The following is a 17,209-nucleotide window of genomic DNA, read 5'->3' on the forward strand; positions in this document are numbered from 1 at the left end:
GCTATAGTTTTTTCACATATACCCTTTTCCTTCTGTATGTTTTAAAACTTTATATTTTTAAACTTGCTTTATTCTCTTAACATTTTTTTTGTGAGATTGATCCATGTTGGGAAATGTATATCTGTGCATTTTTACTGCTGTGTAACATTTCACTCTACAAAATTGTCACAACTTGTTTATTTATTCATCTCTTAATTGATATTCAGGATATTTTCATTGTTTTACAAATACATATGAGGCAGGAGGTAGTCAGGAAGGAAGCTCCCAAGGCCCCGCAGGGCTAAGGTAGAAAACACCTATACATGACAAAGACCCCCTAAGACGGGTTGTTCCTGTTTTCTGGGACAACTCTGAATCATAGAATGCACCTGCGCGCTACCCCTGATTCATTATAATATCATTATAATGAAATAACATTGTGGGACTCCCTTCTCCAGTAGCCAATCAAGAAAGTCATGGGAAACCACACATGCGCAGTAGCTTTGAAATCCAACTCCTTGTACCTGCGCAGGAAAAAGCCCACCAAAGACTAGCAGGGGGGCTTCTGCCTCTATAAGAATAGAATCCCCCAGCCCACATGCCCTTTTTTTTTCCTCTGCTCAGAGCTGGCTCACTCCCGTGTCCTGTGGTGTGTACTATCACTTAATAAACCTCCCCTCTTTCTTTATGCTATAAACTTTGTGTGTTCGGTTCAATTCTTTGTCCTCGATCACTAAGAACCTGGTTACCTGTGCACACCTGTGCACACCTGTGACAGTTTTTGGCGAGCCAGCTTAGGAGAAGACACCGGAGTGGTAAGCCCCCTTTGCTGCTCTGACACCCGGGATGCCCTTTTCCGTTATCACCTATTCTGTTTCGGTGACTCTGATGTTCCGTGATGGAAGGTCGGCCGCTAATTTGCGGGCACAGGTCGGGCAGTTAAAAGCCACAAGGGCGCCCGCCGCTTGAAGACTCCTGTGATAGGATAACTTGGATGCGGAGCAGGGGTTAGCCTTAGTCCCCCGCCAGGTACAAGAAAATGTCCGCACAACGGTCAGGCACACTGTGGAAAGCACAAAACACTGCCCCACCCCGCGGCCACTCCCCCAGTAGGCATAGTCGGACCTTCCAAGCGGGATATCAGTCACCACCTCACCTGCACTGTGACTTCCTTTTGCATTCTTTTCATCAGGCCCACGGACAGTCTTTTTATGCTTTTCCTCCCCAACTGACTTCTGATCTTTATACCTTCACTCACACCCCACTTGCCTTTTATGTATGAAGGGTTCCTGCTGTCTTTGTACTAAGATATCTACCTTGGGGTCATTGTTAGGCTAGCACTAAGTACAGTTGCAGGAATGAGCCACTCCCATCTTTGCCACGTGTATACTATCATTGTAAGCAGCAACATCGCTCAGAACTGCACAACAGGTACCTGCTGGTCGCTGGTTACTAGAACGGCTGCATAGAGCCACTTTTACCTAATTAATTGAATTTGGAATTCTAAGGTGGTTTACTTGTTTCTATAAGGGTATTTTAATTTCCCCTCTCAGTTCATTGTCCCTCCATGAGATACGCCTCCAGTATGAAGGGTGGTGATTTAGACATCACTTGAGGTCCCTTCTGGGAGATTTCAGATGCAGGTACAATTTCTTAAAGCTCTGGAAAATTACATAGAATATTTAAGGGTCTTCTTTGTGATCTGGAAAGGAGTCATTTTATAATAAGGTCATCTTGGTGCTCCTCTTAATGGTTTACAGGGCCAGAAATTATTTTTCTAGTAAGACACTTCCTTTGCCCCAGATCTTAAAGCTTACAGGAAAATGAGGGTCCCCGTAGATGAAGAATACAGAAATGGAAATGTACTAGGGCCACAAGGGATAGAGTCTGGGATTTTCAGGATTATAGGCAATTGCTCAAGAATGCAGGACTGGTTCCTTCCCAATAGTTAGAGACAAAAGTAGACTGTGGTGATTCTCTCAAGTCTTTTCGATTTCTGTCGGCCGACACTCACTAGGATTTCTTTCGCCAGAGACGTCTGGTAGTTCGGTGGGATCCCAGGGGACGCCCTGTGGCCCACTAGGAAGCTCCTGAGGCAAGAAAAGGGGGACGCCTCTCGATTGCAAGGGAGTATCTTTCTCACTAGAATCTCTTTCGCCAGAGACGTCTGGTGGTTCGGTGGGATCCCAGGGGACGCCCTGTGGCCCACTAGGAAGCTCCTGAGGCAAGAAAAGGGGGACGCCTCTCGATTGCAAGGGAGTATCTTTCTCACTAGAATCTCTTTCGCCAGAGACGTCTGGTAGTTCGGTGGGATCCCAGGGGACGCCCATGGCCCACTAGGAATCTCCTAAGGGCAGCAAAGAGAGGGACGCCTCTAGTCTGCAAAGGAGTATCTTTGTGTTTCTTCTCTCTTAGGATCACCGCAGTCGAGATGGGAACTACATCTTCCATCCCTTCCAAATCACCATTGGGTTGCATTCTTAGCAACTGGGATAAATTTGACCCCAAAAACTTAAAAAAGAAGAGATTAGTTTTCTTTTGTAACACTGTTTGGCCCCAGTATAAATTAGGGGGTGGAGAGATATGGCCTGAGAATGGGAGCACAAATTATAATACTATCCTACAGCTAGATCTATTTTGCCGGAGGGAAGGCAAATGGTCTGAAGTTCCTTACGTGCAGGCGTTTATGGCTCTGTACCGAGATCCCTCGTTTTGCTCCAGCCCCACCCTGACAAAACCTACAGGCCCAAGTGTTGATCAATTAGAAGATACCCTCCTTAGCTCCCCACCTGTCTCTCAAGGGAGATTAAGGGAACCCCCAGAGTTCTGAAGTCTCTGCCCCTACCTTAGAGGGAGCGACCTCTCCACCACCTTATGCTATGGATAACCTAAAGCCACCAGCTGAGGAAAAACCCAGCCCTGCAGGACATACTAGAAGTGGCGCTTCTTATCTCCCTACCACTCCTGCACTCCTACCCTTGAGGGAGGTAGCAGGCCCTGAAGGTGGTATAAGGGTACAAGTGCCATTCTCTATAACTGATTTACAACAATGTAAAGACAGGCTAGGGAGTTTTTCAGAGGACCCTTCACGTTTCACTAGTAATTTCCAGACTCTTACTCTAGCATTTAGTATGTCGTGGAGGGATTTGTACATAATTCTGACCACCTGCTGTTCCCCAGACGAGAAACAGCGGATCTGGGAGGAGGCCCGTAAGTATGCAGATCAGCTGCATACCCAGAACCCTGGCACTAACCAGCCAGCTGCCCAAGCTGTCCCGGACCAGGAACCTAACTGGGAGTACAATACTCAGGCAGGGATCCGGAGTAGGGATGCAATGATAGATTGCTTACTGGCAGGAATGAGAAACTGCATCAAGAAACCTGTGAATTATGAAAAGGTTAGGGAAATCTTTCAGGGCAAGGAAGAAAACCCAGCTCTCTTCAGAAACAGACTAGTAGAAGCCTTCCAAAAATATACAAACTTGGACCCTTCATCCCCGGAGGGTCGAATCTTGATAGGGCAGCATTTTATAATTCAATCTGCCCCTGATATTCGCAGGAAGCTTCAGAAATTACAAATGGGCCCGCAGACCCCCTTAGATCAGCTCATGGATACAGCCTTTTCAGTCTTTAACAATAGGGATTTGGAGGAAAGAAAACAGGGAAAGAAGGAAAGGGAGAGGCAAGCAGAGCTCCTTGCACTAGCCTTTAGTAGTGCCATTGGCGGAAACCAGCCCCATCAGGGGAGCTCGGGGAGGCCTCAAAGGAATCAGGGGCAAAAGGATCAGACCTGTTATAAGTGCAAGCGCCCTGGACACTGGTCAAAGAACTGCACTCAGCCACCTCCGAGGCCCTGTCCTCTATGCAAGAACTTCAGTTCTGATCCCTGGCACTGGAAGGTAGACTGCCCCCGTTCCCATAGTGGAAAGGGGTCATCTCCCAAGGCCATGGCTACTCTTGAGGACTGAAGGTGCCCGGGGAACAGGTCGGCCCCAGGGAATACTCATATTCCCATCTCTACCGAGGAGCCCCGGGTAACTCTAGATGTGGCAGGTAAGAAAATTGACTTTCTTGTTGATACAGGGGCCACTTACTCTGTCCTTAACTCTTACTCTGGACCTCTTTCCTCCAAATCAGCTAAGGTAATGGGGGTCGAAGGAAATCCTAAGGCATATTTTTATACATTCCCTATCACTTGCCAATTTGAGAGTCGAATATTCAAGCACTCCTTTTTAATTGTTCCTCAGTGCCCTATTCCTCTGTTAGGCCGGGACCTTTTAGCTCAGATGGGAACCATCTTGTTGTTCCCTGAAGTGCCATTTGAGTTAAGTAAGGTGATGATAATCAGTAGTGTTTGAAATCAGGAAGAAATCCCAAGTTCAGTTCTGGATGCAGTAAACCCACTAGTTTGGGAGTCAGGGATTCCTGGAAGAGCAAAGACTGCATTACTGGTTAAAATCCAGTTAAAATGAAAATGTCTTTGTTGTTTCTATTAACCATTCTCTACTCGCCTGCACCCTGTGTAACGGAATGGGATGAAAATTTTCTAGTGAATGCTTCTCGAACCTTAGCAGCAGGAGAAAACCTGGCCCAATGTTGGATATGTCATCCTAACCCGGAAACTCCTTCCAGATATAATACTCATATAAAAGCCTACCCAATAGCTAATGAATCTTTAATCAGTGCTTTGAATTCCTCTGCCAATTACACGCGTTCCCCCTTTTTTCTTTAAGAGTCACATGGGAGAGAAATCCTCCTTTGTGTTTCCGTATGACCCCACTAGAATTAAAGCCATTTAACTACTCCAGCACCTCTCTTAAGTGCAACAGTACGATGGGATGTACCCCATGTTATAATAATACTCATACAAGGGCCATTGACCCATTTAAAGCCCTGGCTTCTCTTTCAAGTTCCAGCTTTCTAGAGAATCTTTCTGAGGAAGAAATTTTCAAACCTTTAAATTGGTCACATATAGTATGCTACCCGAATTCTGATTTCTAACTGTATTCCTAATAGTACCCATTGTTGCTTTGACAAAACTCACAATGCAGATACAAACGATACTTCTAAATGTGTTATTTGGAAATTAAACCAATCTCTTCAAGGAGTATTAGCAAAATTTCTACCACCTCCTGCAGGGGGGAAAGATCAAGGAAATAACTTAGGCCCTTTTAAGGACTGCCTTTCCCCCCTTGCCATATGCCCTCCTTAACAAATATAACTCCACTAATGCCACAGTTATTGCAGCACCCCCGGGGCTCGTCTGGCTATGTGGGACTCCCAATAACTGGCTAACGGATCATTCAGAACTTCAAGAAGCTATTGCTTATACTCATCTCAGCAACTCTAAACATGGGGGTGACTGTACCTTAGGGACCTTGGCACCCCAAGACCTTACTGTTATAAATATAACCATGGGTCCTGGGAGTCCATCTCTCAGCAGAAAAAAACGAGCTTTTGGTCTAGTAGTGGCTGGAGCTGCTGCCACTATAGCCGCTGCAGCCCCCTGGGGAGGCTTCGCCTATCATGAGGCCACTCTAAGGGAACTCACTAAGATTATAGAAGAAATCTCCAAAGATACTGCTGGTACTCTAGCTGGACTCTCAAGATCAGTAGACTCATTGGCAAATGTAGTCATGGATAACCGCCTTGCCCTTGACTATCTTCTAGCAGAACAAGGAGGGGTATGTGCTGTTATCAATAAAACCTGCTGCACCTATGTAAACAACTCTGGAATGATCGAAACTAACATAAAGAAAATTTATGAACAGGCAGAATGGCTACATAAGTATAATCAACAGGGCCAAGGGATTAAGGAAGCCCTGACCTCCTGGTTCCCTGGCTTAACATGGTTATTACCCTTCTTAGGGCCCTTAATAACACTGCTGGTTTTACTACTTTTAGGACCTTGCTTATTTAATTTACTTGTTAAATTTGTTTCTTCTAGACTTAAGCAGTTCCACGTCAAACTGATGACGCTCCAAGGTTTCCAACCAATCCCTGAGAACGATGTTGAAGCTGACCAACAGACAGCATCTGCGGTGGCCTCAGGAATTCCTCTTCAACCCCTAGATAGAATAGGGCGAGAGTTCCGTGGTTCTCAATAGGCAGGGTCTACTGTCCAATCTAAGCCTGAAGCAGCTATGGAAGACGGATCTTCATCCTTCAACAACCCCCAAAAAGATTTTTGAGAACCATGTCTCTCAGGGGGAAGTTGAGGCAGGAGGTAGTCAGGAAGGAAGCTCCCGAGGCCCCGCAGGGCTGAGGTAGAAAACACCTATACATGACAAAGACCCCCTAAGACGGGTTGTTCCTGTTTTCTGGGACAACTCTGAATCATAGAATGCACCTGCGCGCTACCCCTGATTCATTATAATATCATTATAATGAAATAACATTGTGGGACTCCCTTCTCCAGTAGCCAATCAAGAAAGTCATGGGAAACCACACATGCGCAGTAGCTTTGAAATCCAACTCCTTGTACCTGCGCAGGAAAAAGCCCGCCAAAGACTAGCAGGGGGGCTTCTGCCTCTATAAGAATAGAATCCCCCCAGCCCACATGCCCTTTTTTTTTCCCTCTGCTCAGAGCTGGCTCACTCCCGTGTCCTGTGGTGTGTACTATCACTTAATAAACCTCCCCTCTTTCTTTATGCTATAAACTTTGTGTGTTCGGTTCAATTCTTTGTCCTCGATCACTAAGAACCTGATTACCTGTGCACACCTGTGCACACCTGTGACACATATAATGCTGTTTTCAGAGATTCTCTGCATGATTTGTACACTTACAAATTTATTTTTTGGCATTATCTGATGTGGACCCCGGCTCGTGGCATTGTGGATGGGGGAGAGACATTCACACAGACTACCAAGTCCTGTGGAGGAAAAGGGCAGATGGCTTCACTCTCAAGGGGAGAAAAAAAGCTGTGGCCTCCACCATGACAGGCCTTTATTACTATCCCTGCATATTATATGATGATCCTCATTTACTATGCACAGGTTGGCTTTAGGTGGTTAACTTTTACAGAAAACAATGAGCCAATGCCCCTAATACCATCACAGAAGAGGGATATTTACAAATGAAAAGGCAAAAGTGGCTGAACTGGTTACACTCATCCTTGAAGGGTTTAGCATGAATTTTAGGAAGTTACTTTGCAGTAAATGTCCTCAATTCAGGGTGAGGGAGTTTTTTAACAAAAGCAAGACTCAAAGCAGCCTAGGTACATTATAGGCCTGATTCCCCACAGGAAAACCTATCCATGGGCGTGGGTCCTGTGCATCTCCGAGTAGGAGCTGGGCCCACACCACACAGAATGGTCTACAATTATCCAAAAGATGAAATTAGTAAGCCAAAGATGTATTCACCACTGACTTTAATCTTTTTAGATAAAATCCCTTTGCAAAATGTCCAGAGTTCCCATTGCTTCAGCCTTACAAGTCCATTTATTATCAGATATTTTAATTTAATTTTTAGTCATGTGATAAGTATGAAATCTTGGATTTTAGTTTCACTTCCCTGATTATTTGAGAGAGTAAAAATTTGTAAATTTTTAATTTGATTTTTCACATTTTTTTCTGTTAATTCTGCCTAGTTTAACATGAAGTTTTATATTTCTTGTTATTTTGTATATTTTAAATACATACCAGAAATTGATTATTTATATGTTATGTATAATAAAAAGTATTTCAGTCTAAATCTTCTCTGTCTCTTCTCTCTCTCTCTGTCACACATCACGCACACATACGCACACACACACACACACACTTTGTGTTTTGATAAACAGAAGTTTTATTTTTGGGTGAATCAATTTATCAATTTTTGGCTGTGTATGTCATTTTAAAATCCCACTCATGTTATCCTTTACTTTTTAAAATTTTTTTTCAAATTTGGCACTTTACATGAAATTTGTCTTAGTTTTGTGACAGGACATAGCTGAGCAGTAGCTATTCTTAGGTAGGAGCTGACCAGCAGCCCTTCCCAGATAGCAGCCTTTCCCAGATAAGCAGTTATCTCAAGGTCGTACCCTAACCCCCATTTTAGCAGCTGCACTCCTTCCCCTCCTCCTTCTGCCTGTGTAACAAACATATAAGGAAGCCCCAGCTTAAACTCATTGCCCAGAATTTGGAATTTTTTTATCTCCTCTGTGTCCACATGCGTGAATAAACCCCACTTGGCAAACTCCGAGGCCGTCTGAGTTGTCTTTTCCATAACAGTTTGTTTTGTAATTGAAGTATATAATTCTGTGGTCAGATTTATAAACAATTAACTATTTTAATTGAATGCTCCCTCTTCTCTTCATGATTGGCAAGCTCTGCCCTATGATGAGTTTTAACATCTGAGTATGTTTCTAGTCCATTCCATAGGTTCTGTGTTCTATCCATCCATTGCTGCAGCAAACTTTCCTATCTTGCTTACTGTTGTTTCACAATAAGAGTTTCTAACTGCAGGTCACTCCCCTGACTATATTGCTTTACTGCAAAATTGCCTTAGCTATTTCTTTTAGTGAGCTCTTCAACATAAATTTTAAAAATAGCATATAGAGTCTCAGGAAATTCAACAGAAACCCTGTTGGAATTTTAACTGTGTCTACATTGATTTTTTTCACTTATTAGAGAATTCACAACTCTCAGTTTTCTAAACATGCCATTTTATTTCATTTCATTTGTTTATAATTAGTTTATTTCAATAAAGCCTGAAATTTTATCCATCAAAGTTATACATTTCTTTTGATAATTTCTCATATCTTATTATTTTAAATGGTATCTTCTAAAATTACATTTTATTTTGTTGTTGAGGTATAGAAATACTATTGATTTTTATATGGATCATACATATAACAACCTGGCTAAATTTCCTTATTATTACTATTTTTAGTAATTATCTTAGCTATTTTACAAGGAAACAAGATGCATGAAAAATGATAGTTTTGATTTTTTCTCCCAATCCTTAATATTTTAAAAATTCTTTCTATGAATATGGTTATGTGCGGGGGAAGGGGGTGGAGGCTCAGCCCACAGGGCTCCCTGCCCCAGCTTCTGTGGATGAGAATAAGTCTATCAAGACATGATCTGCTTGGGGAGGAAAGGTGGCCAATCTCTCAGAGAAGGGCCAAGATCCTGTTCCTCAATGGGCTTTTATTGGATTCAGTTTGCACAGAAATACAGGTAAAGCTCATCAGTCATTGTCAGGCAGTAAGGATCAAACAATAGATAACATACAAAAGACTATGAGAGCTTATTCTGAGTCAGGGTCTGTTAGCTAAAGGGCTACAAAACTTTGGGAAACAAACTCATTTCCTGCTCAGACCCTTATCATTTAATTAAGAGCATTCCTAGCAAAGCAGATTTAACAGGATTTTATACATTCATTCTTAGGCCTGATCACCCAGGGAACCCACCCTTTCCAGCACAGGGCTACACTGCCCTCTGTCATTGTTTCAGGCTTAAGTCAGGCAATGGAAGTAAGGCAGCCAAGAGATTAGGAGACTTCTTGCAGACAGAATGAAGACTCAGGCTATGTCAAAGCCAAGGGGCAAGGGTCCATCACCCCCTTTTGCTATAGCCCCCAAAGTGCTTCCCTGGGGCCTCCCCATGATCATGCCTATCTTAGATTGTTCCTACCTTGAGTAATCTTACCCATCACTGGCTAACAGATCAAGCACTGGGGGCCAGGCAGGGTGAAGTAAAAGGGGCAGAGGTGGCGGCCCTGGCAGGGAGATAAGCTTTGTCTCTTTAGTGGTTTATGGTCCGAAGGTCGCTCACTTAGCCTTAGCAATGCGTGGGGAGTTACAGCTTCTGAAACCAGACAGGGCAGTTCCCAACATGGTTATAAGATACTGAACAATGAATGTGGGTAAGAAGATGAGCTGTGACATTTTGGGATGTGTAGGACTTGCATTACAGATAGTCCATAGTCATCTTGTATGATGTTCCATGTGTGCTTGATTAAAGTGAGTCCTCACTAATTGTGTGTTTCATTAGACCTACACTGTGAGTTGCTCTTTTCACTTCTTCCAAGTCTTCAATAACTTTCTTGTCTACTTAAAGGATATCTTCCATGAAGCTAGAGAATTTATCAATTTTCTTCTTAATTTCTATAAAATTTCAGTGAATACATTTTTAAATCTATTATGAAAGTAACCTATTAGGAAGTCAGTTGTCAGTCTTATAGTTTGTCTTTTGTAGTTAATAAGTCTTAACTAATGGGCTGCTTGAGTTCTCTTTGTTGTGTACTTTCATTCTCATATTTCTAATATTTTTCTTTTAACTAATTATTTTAAAACTTAATCCTTATTAAATCTGAGATTATATTACTTGATTCAAATATAAAAATGTCTCACAAATACCTCTTTGAATATTTTCTCTTTTTCATTAATTTCTTCTCTTCCTCTGAAAATTATATTCTATTCATTCATATTCTCAACCATGTTTCTTAGCCTCTCCTTTACATATATTTTGATTTCTCTAATTCTCATATATGCTCTTTATATATTTCAAGACTGTTTCCATTTCCCAATTCAGCAGTTTGTAATCTGCCTTTTAATCTACCCACAGAGTTTTAAATTTGATTGATTACATGTTTTTCGTTTCTAGAATTACATGAAAATATTCTTCAAACCCGTCTGCCTTCTCGGATACTATATTAGTTTTTGGTTGTGTTACCAGTCCTATGGTCTATTCCTTTAAAAAGCTTATTAATGTTTATCCTTACTCTGTATGCAAGAATCCTAATGTATGTCTTTGCTCCTTATTTTTCAGTCATCTATTGTTTATGTGTTTCATAATTCTAGAGCTGGAGCTAATGATAGTCCCAACTCCATGGACAGTTTACTTTTGCATCTATTGGTCACCATATCCCCCTTGGCCCACTTACTGTAATTTTGAAACTGTGTTTTCTTTTTTGAATACAAAGTATAAATTGAAACTTCAAATAGTCCTCAAGGCAGCCTGCGATCATGGATCTCAGACGAATACAGGAAGTCTCTTTTCCATATAGTTGGCTGAGTTTTTGTTTTATATTAGCTTACCATTGAGGCTTTAACTCTTGAGGGTCCAAATTATATGTACGTATGTCAGTATTCAATCTGCCACTTTTGGGAGGCCCAAGCTCATATCTCTTATCTTTCTCATGATTGGTAAAATCCACACTTGAATTTACTAAAATTGGCAAATAACTTAGGGAGCACTTGTGCCTTTTGTATACTCTTGAAAACTTCTGGTTGCCTGTCCTTTCTTCATTTTGGGCTTCTGGAGGTTTAATTACTTGTTGGTTCAGCACAAAGTTTAAAATTTTTGCTTTTGCTTTGTGGTTATTTTCAGATTTTTCAGCACTTCTGTATGTTCTATAGACAGATGGTTTATCAAGATGTCATGTTTTTCATGCTGCCAGAAATTAAACTTAATCCTTTATGTGCTTATCTGATATTGCTGATGTATAGGGACATGTGCTGGTGTCTGCAGTGAGGCAGGGTGCAGGGACAAGCTCCAATGTTAGAAAAGAAACAATCAGGAAAATCTGTCTGAATTTAGGCAAATAGAGTTTCCCCCATTAATGTACCCAAGTTTCAAATTGGAAGATCATTGAGATTCTCAGGTAGTAACCCAAATAATGTCAATTTCTTGAGGGATTGAATTTATGTATATTATGGTAGACTGAAAGAGAAAAATATAAAGATATAAGATGATGATGATTATAGATAGATAAATGATAGATAGATGATAGACAGATAGATACATAAAACCAAAGTGTTTATAATAGGAAAGCCATAAAAATATAGACAATGATATAATATGAAGAGCTCAGTCAGACTGGGGGCTGACAGTTGAGGTGTGACTAATGGCTCCTTCCATTACAGGTATGTGGTCCCAGGAAATCTCCTTAAACTTTCTGTGCTTCAGTTTCTTCATCTGTAAAACTGAGACAATAATTTATCTGTATACATACGGCTGTTATATAGAAGAGGTGAGTTAGTACATGTAGCTTGCTTAGAATGGTTTTTAGCACATAATTTTCAGTGTATCTTAGCTATTCTTTTATTTAACTATTATCTAAGGCTTAGTACTATGAAAACTGCTATGGATGCAAAAATAAATGAGTCCTTGTTCTCAAAGTGTTCAGTTTACAGCAATATACATAATTTTTATACAAAAAGTGAAAAGGTATTAGTGCAATAAATAAAGCATAGAAGTGGCTTAGAGGATGGGTGGATTATTTTTATTGAGATAAAATGGTATAGAAAAGAGGATGATCACATTTGAAAAAAAAAGATGAATTCCTTTGTGTCTCAGTGAATTTAATAGCCTTTTGGAGTTGACCATTAGGCAGTTAAGAAGGCAGGTTTTAAGTTATTAAACACAGTCTGAGTTCTTTGTGAACTTTAAGTTTCTTATACAAATGTATTTTTATTCTTGGATCTCTTTAAAACTTCTCTTACTATGAAGAATTAATCACAAAGTGTTTGAGAAGACTGATTAATGCTAGACTGGACATAAAGCTTCCTCCAACTTCCCCATAGATTGCTTTGGAGGGAAACTATTTTTAAAAAATTTTCCTTCTGTTTCCTATACACCCCCAACTGCAATGTGGTTGAAAAATGACTAATATATCATTGTCTTTCTCTTCAACACAAAGGACATGAGAATTCCTGTGAACATGACCTTTCTACTTGATAAAACTGAAGGCTTTATGCTCAGGACGAGCTTAGGCTTGCCCTTTTAGTGAAACACTTAGTCCAAACACTTTTGTCATTAAAAAATAATAATGAATCTGTTATGAGTTCACAAAAGGAGGGTAGAAGGTTAATACTTGCTAGAGAACAGAAAACAATTAGCCTCTATAGCCAATGAATACAGATTTCCTTTATTCTCCTTGAAGCCACCCAATAACATTTTTAAACACCTTTCTCTTCTCTTCCTGACATCAATATATGAGGCCTAAATGATAGAAGTAAAACTGACACTTCAACCAGAAATCTCTATTACCTGAAAGCTATAGCAATGAAAATGAATGCTTTTCATTGTTTAAAACTGACCCTAAAGCCTGCTAAAGTCTTATAGATTCCTCAAAGATTAAATTCCACTCATAAGTGTGCCTTTTATAATACACTGTTTCTTTGAAATCTGAAAATCCACATACAATCATAATTGCAAAGTGAAACAGGAAATTTCACCACTGTCATAAACCTGTCTCATCACTGCATAGTCACATCTCACCTGGCATTGCTCTCTATTAAATAATTAGAATACTTGATTGACTAATTTCTACTCTTTCTTCAAGTAGCTGTTAGTAGAGCATTCTTCCTCTGGGAAGCCTATGTCAATGTTCTCCTAAGATAATTATGAGTGTCCTTTGAATGAATTTGTATTGCATCTTTTATTCTCCCCCCACTCCTTCTGTTATAATTGTCTGCTAACTTTACTGTCTCCTAGAATTGATTCTAAGCTCCTTAAAAATCAAAACTATGTGCTGTTTAACTTTGCACTAGCATTAATTCTGGCATGCAGAACGTACTTAATTAGGGGTTCTCAAAATCAGGCCATTGTATGAACTTCATTTCCTGGCCAGGATTAAAGACAACATTTAATTAATACAGGAACTATTATGATTTGGATTTCCTGGTTGCAGTCCTTAAGTCCTTCATGTAAATAGAACCATAGAATCAGAAAGCAGATCAGCTTACCATGTAAAGGCTAGAGAGTTACTGCCCTGTCAATGATATGGGAAGAGAAGACCCTGGAAACATTGAAAAGTTATGGGTTTCTTCTAGGAGACAGGTACTGCAGAGTAGCTATTGGAGGACCTCCAAATTTATTTCCCTGACAGACACATTTTAGTCCAGTGACAAGTCATAGAATGGAATTATTTCCCAAACCCCACCCAAAAAAAGTAAACATCCGTATGTTTACAATATTTGACATAACATTTCTTGGGAACTGGTTGAACTCCTGAAGTTCATACAATGGTTTCATGTTGAAAACCTCTAACTGAGAGCACTCTACCTTCCAGAAATAATGTGAGTGCAAAATTAAGTAGCATGTGGCTTTGATTTTTAAGGAGCTTAAAGTTAATTGTAGGAGACAGTAAAGCTAGCAGACAATTATAGCACAGAAGGAGTGGGGAGAGAATAAAAGATACAATACAAATTCATTCAAAAGATGCTCATAATTATCTTGGGAGAGGGTTGACATAGGCTTCCCAGAAGAAGAATGCTTTACTATCAGTTACTTGAAGAATGAGTAGAAATTAGGCAAGCAAAATCAGTGAAGATATGCCCTCAGCAGATGGAAAATAATGTGCAATCTATTGTTTGATACAGGATAACACAAGAGCTGTTTAGAAAAAGGAAAACAGTTTGGTATGAGTCTAATATGGTGAAGGGGTTACGATGGAGGACAGAGTTAGAGTCCTGTCATCTCTGTCATACTAAGACATTTGAAATTTTACCGTGTGTGCAATAGAAAAAGCTCATAATGTTCTAGCCTTGATGTGAAAAAATAGTTTGAAGGCATAAAAATAACTGATGTATACACTCTTCCAAAGGAAGCCATCCTAGTAGAACATGGTATGTAAGAGCATGGAGTCTACTGCCAGGTTCCCTAGATATAAGCCCTGGTTTCACTACTTACTAAGTGCTCAAATTGGGAAAATTATTTAATCTATCTATGCTTCAGTGTCCTCATCTGTAAAATGGAGAAAATTATACATTTACCTAGTAGAATCATTGTAAGGAGTGAATGAGTTAATATGTGGAAAGTGCATGGGACAGTGCTTGGCATATAAGAGCTACTCATATTTTGCTAATCATTGTCATCACCATCATCATGACTAACAGGGTTATTCAAGATACAGGTGTCATATCAACAGATAAAGTTTGTCGCAATTCAAATGGAGAGATGTACACTGGTTGAGCAATGTGGTGACAGGCGCAGATAAGGAGGTGAATCTAGATCAGGGGTGTCAAACTCATTTTCACCAGGGGCCACATCAGCCTCATGGTTGCCTTCAAAGGACTGAATGTAATTTCAACTCCTTAACAGTTAAGAAGTAGTTATATTTATATAGTCACTACATTTTCTTTATTCAATCATCTATCTCACCCATTAACTTTAATTTAAAAATACACAAGCAAAAATAAATAAATGCAAAATATATTTTCTAGTATGATGCATTGAGAAAGATGTTAGATTACTTTTGATGTATTCCTGACTAAAATGTCTAATTTAAATTAAATCTTAAGGACAAAAATCATGCAAACCAAAATTTTTTGAAATTTATAACTTCACTGTGATTATGTGATAGAATGTTCTTGATTTTAGAAGATACAAGCTAAGGCTTTGGGGGATAAAGTGTCTAAAGGAGAAAAAAGAAATAAGGAAGAAAGGGAAAGGAAGGCAGGAGGAACAGAGGGGGGAAACAATTAACATTTTAGGTATCTGTTTTGCTATTAAATTGAGCTCTCTGAGTTTATTGAAATCAATTTAAACCTTAATATTAATTTTAATTTGTAACACATTGTATTGCAGTAATTGATGTCTGCTCTCCCAAAGTAGGGTAGAATAGATTAATAGATATTTTTAAAGTAGATCTACATAAATTATTTTGTCAGTCCTGAGAAAGTAAAATTGAAATAAATATGTATGTGAATGACACTTATATAATGACACTTATAATGACATTGTGATTTTATTCATAATTCCATACTGGAAACATCCCAAATGTCTATCAATAGTAAAATAAACTATGGCAAATTCATGTAGTATAAAACTGTGCAACAATAACAAATAAGAAAAAAACTACTGTTAGACATAACAACATGAAAATTTTCATTGATATGTAATGTTGAGTAAAAGAAGTTAGTCACAAAAAAAGTATCTATTGAACAATTTCATTTAGCTCAAGAACAGGCAAATGTATCTATGGTGAGAAATAAAGCTTAGCCCTGGGGGAGGAGGTGGATACTAATTGGAGGGCACATTAGGAATCTTTCTGGTGTATCTTAATTTAAATGATAGTTTCATCAATATAAATGTGCAACTATGCATCTCACTGTATCTCTAATATTAGTACATTTACCAAATATATGCTTTACCAACTTCAACTTATTCTGTCCTCACCACTAATCAACCTTCTCTTCATTTTATCTAGTCCAGAGACTTGTGTATAGCAGAAGTTCAAGATACATTTTGAAAATGAATAAATAAAATTGTACCTACCTTGTGACTTATTTCTTTGAAGCTCTATTTAATGCAACAATAGATACTAAAACATATTTTATTTCTTAGTTAAAACTTTTATAATATATCCCAGAATATTTCATTAATCTAAGGAAAAATTCTAAAGACCAGATTTTTGGACAACATGCAGTTTATTGAGATATGGGTGAGAGTGGGGTCAATCTTTGAAAAATATCAGTCTTCAAAAATATTGTATATTATGTCATTGAAGTATGAAAATTCACACGAACTTAGGTATGCAGCAAATTGTGTGGCTTCTTACGGAAGATATAGAGAAGTCAGTCCAACATAGCACAAAAGTGGAAGGCTTTACCATGACAAGAGATTTCACTATTCAAAGGCAAGAGCTTACCCCAGCCTTATCCAGATTGGGTCCCGGGCAACATTCAAACAGGAAAAAGCATAGTTGCTCAAGTTTCTAGGTAGCCATGGATGTGGAAATCAGATGAGTTCTGTAATCACTAGATTACTGATCAGGAGATTCATATAAATTAAATTTAGGAATTCCAGAAGTAAAGACCATCCTTCAGGGTGGCCATATATTCACAGAAACTAGGCAAGGAATTCTGGGATTCAGTCAGCTAGATTTCTGTTCAAGGTGGAATTGCAGCCCCGACATCAGGCTCAGAAAGGCCAGGAAGCAGGTGCTCAATCCTGTTTGGGGAGCTCAGGGACTCTGCTGCCAGCAACATACCTATGGTGCCACACACCCAGGTGTCCTGGGCTTTCTCTGACATATCCCTACTTTCTAGGAACAGAGCAGTGAGTTCATGGTGCCAGACCTTACTCATCAAGGCCTTGATGGATGTAAAACTCTAAGTGTGTCTGCCTTGTATTAAGGTAAAAGTTATAAAAGGCTGTGACAGAAAATAGATAAGTGTGATTCTCACCTACAAATTAATTCTGTTAGTGATTATCTTATAATATACTACATTACATTTTTTAGTTATATCCAGAATATTAACTTCCTGGGACATCTGAATAATATTTAAATAAATGG

This window comes from Phyllostomus hastatus, unplaced genomic scaffold, assembly GCF_019186645.2.
Source record: "Phyllostomus hastatus isolate PE091 unplaced genomic scaffold, TTU_PhHast_1.1 phas_contig_37, whole genome shotgun sequence".
Taxonomy (NCBI): domain Eukaryota; kingdom Metazoa; phylum Chordata; class Mammalia; order Chiroptera; family Phyllostomidae; genus Phyllostomus; species Phyllostomus hastatus.